The following is a 6450-nucleotide window of genomic DNA, read 5'->3' on the forward strand; positions in this document are numbered from 1 at the left end:
GGCACTGCTATCAATAGTGATGTCCACAATGGATGTGTGAGAGGAGGGCTATGACAGAAGATGGGTCAGTAATTGTTGTGCCTTATCTAGTCCCTTATAACAGTGGTTGTCAACATAGGTGTAAAAAAAAGCTGATATCAAAAGGCTACTTATTGTATAATCTCATTCTGTCAGTCTTGGGGTAAGAGATTTATAGAAATGAAGAATAGATTAGTGGTTGCCAAGAGTTAAGAGAAACACAGAAGGACTTTTTGGTAAATAAAAATTTTCTGTATTTTAATTGTATCAATATCAATATACTGCTTGTGATATTATACAAAGTTTTACAAAATGTTACCATTGGAAGAAATTGACTAAAGGGTGCATGGGATATATCCTTAGTAATTCCTACTACTGCACCTGCATCTACAATTATTACAAAATAGAATGTTTAGTAAAAAAAGAAAAAAGTAAGCAAGAAGAGTGGATGAAAGGTGAGAGAAGAAATTATTTATAATCAATTATGTCTTAGATATTGCCAATAATTTCACTAGAACAAGGAAGGAGAAATAACAATTTTACTTACCATCATCAGGTAGGTCATTAATAACAATGAAAATACAATGACAATAAAAGTTTTTATAAAGTGATAACCAAAGTCTAATTGTAGTGATTGTAGTGTAAAACAGGAGAGGAACTGGAAGTTAGATCTATAGATAACTAATTTGAGGATGTTTGATGCAAAGTGAAACAAGAAGTCATAAGTGACAGGATAAGTGATATGAAGATAAATATTTTTAAGACTAAAGAAATTATTGCCACTTTTTTTCTGATGGTTTTACTTAGAAGAGAATCAAAAACAGGGCCGGGAGTAGTGGCTCACGTCTGTAATACCAGAACTTTGGGAGGCTGAAGTGAGTGGATTGTCTGGGGCCAGGAGTTTTAGACCAGCCTGGTCAACATGCTGAAACCCATCTCTACTAAAAATACAAAAATTGGCCAGGTGTGGTGTCATGCAACTACAGTCTCAGCTACTCAGGAGGTGGAGGCAAACGAATCTCTTCAACCCGGGGGGCAAAGGTTGCAGTGAGCTGAGATGGCTTCATTATATACTATGCACTCTAGCCTGGGTGATAGGGCAAGACTCTCTCTCAAAATATAAATATATATATCAAGAACAGATTGAGAAATATGAGAGAGTAGAAAATGAGATCTGGGCACAAGTGTTCTTGAATGGATGCTCTTCAGCTGGAAGCGTAGAATGTTCATTTATAAGTAGCAAGAAAAATTCCAGAAGAGGATGTGGGTACAAATGCTGGTTAGGGTGAAATTGGTATTGGAATCTATTTCGACGTTCTCGCTCATACAGGAATAAACAGCATCAGCAGATAGTGGCGACTGTGTCGGGAAAGACTGAAGAGGGAGACGGCAATGTGAAAATATTATTTAAGAGAATAAGAGAATAAATTGACTATGAAAATATAGAGTAATTATAATGTAGGATACTAAATAATACTTTAAAGTTCTGTTCTGATTAAGCTAATAACTCTTTTACAGGTAGAAATACTTCATCTGGTTGAGATTATCTCTCTTTTATGGTGTCCATTTTTCTCAGATATTTGATGATTTTTTTGATTAGGCACTCATTTATGCATTTGAAATTAGCTAGTAGACTGCCTGCATTTTGACGGTAAATGTCTTTTATGTGCCATAACAGCAGTAGCAGATGTCCTCTGCAGATAAGCTTTGGATCTTTTTAAACTACTTAAAAAGATGTTAAGTCTTGCTTAGGGCAAAACTGCCTTTGAAATACGGTGTCACTCTGTCACAATTGTTGAAATGGTACATGCTTATAAGAATGAAGAGACATTTTATGTTATTAGAAAACTGATAATGCACATTCTGCTAATGTCATCCAGTAAATGAAATAAATAGCATTTTAATTATTCAGGTAAAATATCACCTCTCTGCTGAGCAGTGTTGTCAGCCATATGTTGAATTACCAGCCTTAGTTTTACATGCAAGTAACACAGTTGAAGCTAAAAAAAAAAAAGTTTTTTGAATTGAAATCTAGTCAAATTGATTTTTAACTTAAAGATGTTAATCTAACATTTATGTCATTGCTGCAAGAGTTAAAGGCATAATTCTATTCAGCTTTCCTCAAATACTGAGAAATATTCAATTGACTTTTTATTCAACCTCTGCATTGCCAATAACTATCGGAAGGTAATCTTTATCATCATCTTAAGAGCAGAATGGCTTGAACTGGATGTTTATGCTGACAGAATTGCAATATTTTTAGGTGAAAGAGTTTTAGAGATGACTCAATTCAACTTCACACATTTATGGGGAAAAAATAAGTTTGTGATAATCATTTGGCCAGTTGGCAATGGGAAAATGAAAAAAGCCCCTAAGAAATTCTACTTTGTCTCTTCTTTAATCAATTCTATAGGCTCAGCTGTTGCAAAATGGCATTACATTGATTTTGACCAGGGGACTCAAGAAATGGTGCAACTTTTACTCTCACTACGATAACAAATGCTTCTCCCTGTAAAGGAGTCTCTTTGAAAAAACAAAAACAAAATTTTCTAACATACACATGAGATTGGGCTATTATGCAGGTAGATACAAATCCTTTTGGAAAATGAAGATGCCTCAACATATGAACAGCCAACTTCCAGACATGACTGAAGTCATGTGGACCAGACAATCCCCAGCTAACTGAAAAGACCATAGACATAAGAGGAAAATTTTCTTTTTTTTGCCAAGAAAGATGAGAATTTATTCTTTTCTTTTTTCTACTTTGGGGGTTTTCTTTCTTTTTTTATTAGTATTATACTTTAAGTTTTAGGATACATGTGCACAACGTGCAGGTTTGTTACATATGTATACATGTGCCATGTTGGTGTGCTGCACCCATTAACTCGTCATTTAGCATTAGGTATATCACCTAATGCCATCCCTCCCCCTCCCCCCACCCCACAACAGGCCCCAGTGTGTGATGTTCCCCTTCCTGTGTCCATGTGTTCGCATTGTTCGACTCCTACGTATGAGTGAGAACATGCGGTGTTTGGTTTTTTGTTCTTGTGATAGTTTGCTGAGAATGATGGTTTCCAGCTTCATCCATGTCCCTACAAAGGACATGAACTCATCATTTTTTATGACTGCATAGTATTCCATGGTGTATATGTGCCACATTTTCTTAATCCAGTCTATCATTGTTGGACATTTGGGTCGGTTCCAAGTCCTTGCTATTGTGAATAGTGCCGCAATAAACATATGTGTGCATGTGTCTTTATAGCAGCATGATTTATAATCCTTTGGGTATATACCCAGTAATGGGATGGCTGGGTCAAATGGTATTTCTAGTTGTAGATCCCTGAGGAATTGCCACACTGACTTCCACAAGGGTTGAACTAGTTTACAGTCCCACCAACAGTGTAAAAGTGTTCCTATTTCTCCACATCCTCTCCAGCAGCTGTTGTTTCCCGACTTTTTAATGATTGCCTTTCTAACTGGTGTGAGATGGTATCTCATTGTGTTTTTGATTTGCATTTATCTGATGGCCAATGATGAGGAGCATTAACCTACTCATCTGAAAAAGGGCTAATATCCAGAATCTACAATGAACTCAAACAAATTTACAAGAAAAAAACAAATAACCCCATGAAAAAGTGGGCAAAGGATATGAACAGACACTTCTCAAAAGAAGACATTTATGCAGCCAAAAAACACATGAAAAAATGCTCATCACCACTGGCCATAAGAGGAAAATTTTCTAAGATAAGGTAGGGCCTGTCTAGATCAGAATTACTCAACAAAATCAGAAGCCAAATAAATGCTTTTTGCTTTAAGAGACTACATTTTGTAGATTTTTTTTAATGCAACAATAGAAAATTGAAAGCAATTTCTTACATATGAGTAAATATAATTAGCAATAAATGTTGGGCACAATTAGTCTAAAATACAGTGAACTTTTTGGAGGATAAACATTGTCACTCAAGAACATAGTAGTATTATAGTAGAAGATTGGTATTAATAGCTTGCCTGAGATAGTGTGAGGCAGTAATATATATCAGGCTAGAATTCTACAATCATCAGAAAATCTAAATGTATTTTTAAAACTCATGAAAAATAAAAGTTTTCAGATAAATTGAAACAGAGAAAATTTATTGCCAGCAAAAATACTTTATTGGAAATATTTTAAAAAGTTATGTAGGTAGCTTGGCTTCACAAAAAGAAATAAATAATTCTGGAGATAAAACAAAAAATAAAGTAAAATAAAGCTTTTATTGTTTTAATTGTTCTAAAATATAACTGTTTAAAGCAAAAATAGTAGCACTATATCAGGTGTTTATAGAATATGTGAAAGTAAAATGTATGACAACAATAAAAAAGAATGGGAGAAGAGAATTTGCTATACAGATTTATAAGGTTTTTACACTATTAGTGAAATGGTATAATAAAATTTCAAGATCAACCCCAATTTATTAAGTTATTGTCATACATTTCAAGCCCCAAATAAAACATTTTTAAAAGAGGTATAAAGATAAAATGGAATTTTAAAAGCTCTATTAACACAAAGGATGGCAAAAGACAGGAAATTAAAAAATTGGACAGAAAAAAAGAGAAAATGGATAATAAGATGGTATATTTTAATTCAATCATGTTAAAAAAACACTATGTAAATGGGTTAAAAGACATAGGTTATATGGTAGAATGAAAAAGATAAATTATCTCTAGAAACACATTTTTATTGTGTTGAAATATATGTAACATAAATTTATCATTTTAACCATTTATAACTTCACAGATCAGTGGTATTAAGTGCATTCACATTGTTGTGCAATCATAGCCACCATGCATCTCCAGAATTTGTATCATCTCCCCAAACTAAAACTCAACACCCATGAAATACAACTTCCCTTCTCTGCCCCTAGGCTCTGAAAACCACCCTTCTACTTTCTGTCTCTATAAATTTGGCTAAACTAGATACCTCATATTAGTGGAATCATACAATATCTAGGGTTTTATTGTGACTGTCTGAATTCACTTAGTATAATGTCTTCAAAGTCCATCCATTTGTAACATGTATCAGAGTTGCCTTCCTCTTTAAGAATGAATAATACCCCTTTGGATTTAAATACTACATTTTCTTATACATCAGTCCTTAAACGGACACTTGGGTTTCTTTTCCTTTCTGGCTATAGTGAATAATGCTGGTATAAACATAAATGTACAAATATTTGAGTCCCTGCTTTCAACTATTATAAGTCTATCTACCCAGCAGTAAAATTGTTGTATCATATGGTAATTCTGTTTACTTTTTGAGGCACTGCCATAGTTTTTAACATAATGACTGCAGCATTTCACATTTTCACCAGCAATGCATAAGAGTTCCAATTTCTCCATATCCTTCCCAGCACTTTTCATTTTCTGTTTGTTTGTTTTTTATAATAATCTTTCTAATGGGTATCTTGTGGTATGTTATCATAATTTTGATTTGCATTCCTCTAATTATTGGGATGCTGACCTTTTGTTGATGTGTTTATTGGCCATTTTCCTATCTTGTTTGGATATGCATCTACTTAAATGCTATGTCCACATTTTAATACGGTTGTTTAGTAATTTATTTGAAGAGATTTTTATGTAATCTGAATATTGATCCTTTATTATATATACAACTGTCCCTCAGTGTCCATGGGAGATTGGTTCCAAAATCCATGGATACAAAAATCTACAGAAGCTCAAGTCCCTTATAAAATAGTGTAGTCCGAAGGAGATGACTGAATAGATCCTTCCAGTGATTTCCCCACACAGGAAAACAAATTAAACAGCACTTAAACAACTATCCATAAAACAAAGCATCTTCATAAAACCAAAAATAAGGTGAGCAATCATAGAACCTGGTTTAACATAATAACAAGAAAAGATGCATTGAACAGAGGAGGAAGAACAGTCTTGCATTGTCTATAACCACTCTTCTTGCAACCCAAGACAGCACAGCCTGTAGAAAGAATCTATGTGTTTGGGAGAGGGAGAGAAAAGTGAGTGTGGTACTTTGCACTGAAACTCAATGATGCATGGTCAAAGTAGAACACAATACTGAATAGAATTCTGCAGTGTCCATGAAGGGAGCATTTAGACCGGCCCTGGGCCAGAGAGGAATCCTTTGTCTCAGCAGGAGGCACTGAAGTTGAAGATGCCTCACAACCAGCTGACTAAAGTGGCTGGTTTTTAATTTACTGTGGCTGAGGTGGGACTCAACATTGCAAGACAAAGTCCTCTGTTCTTTTTCTTCCCCTTCACCCAGATAAAAAAATATCTCTTACTATGCTGTACCACCTGTAGCTGGAAATGTGGTAATGCAGACACACACATAGCCACAGCATCTGGTGTCACAGTGGATTGCACCACCCATAACCACTTCCTCTGAGAGCAGCACAGCACTAGAGCTTGCCCACAGAATGC

This window comes from Pongo pygmaeus, chromosome 1, assembly GCF_028885625.2.
Source record: "Pongo pygmaeus isolate AG05252 chromosome 1, NHGRI_mPonPyg2-v2.0_pri, whole genome shotgun sequence".
NCBI classification, from domain to species: domain Eukaryota; kingdom Metazoa; phylum Chordata; class Mammalia; order Primates; family Hominidae; genus Pongo; species Pongo pygmaeus.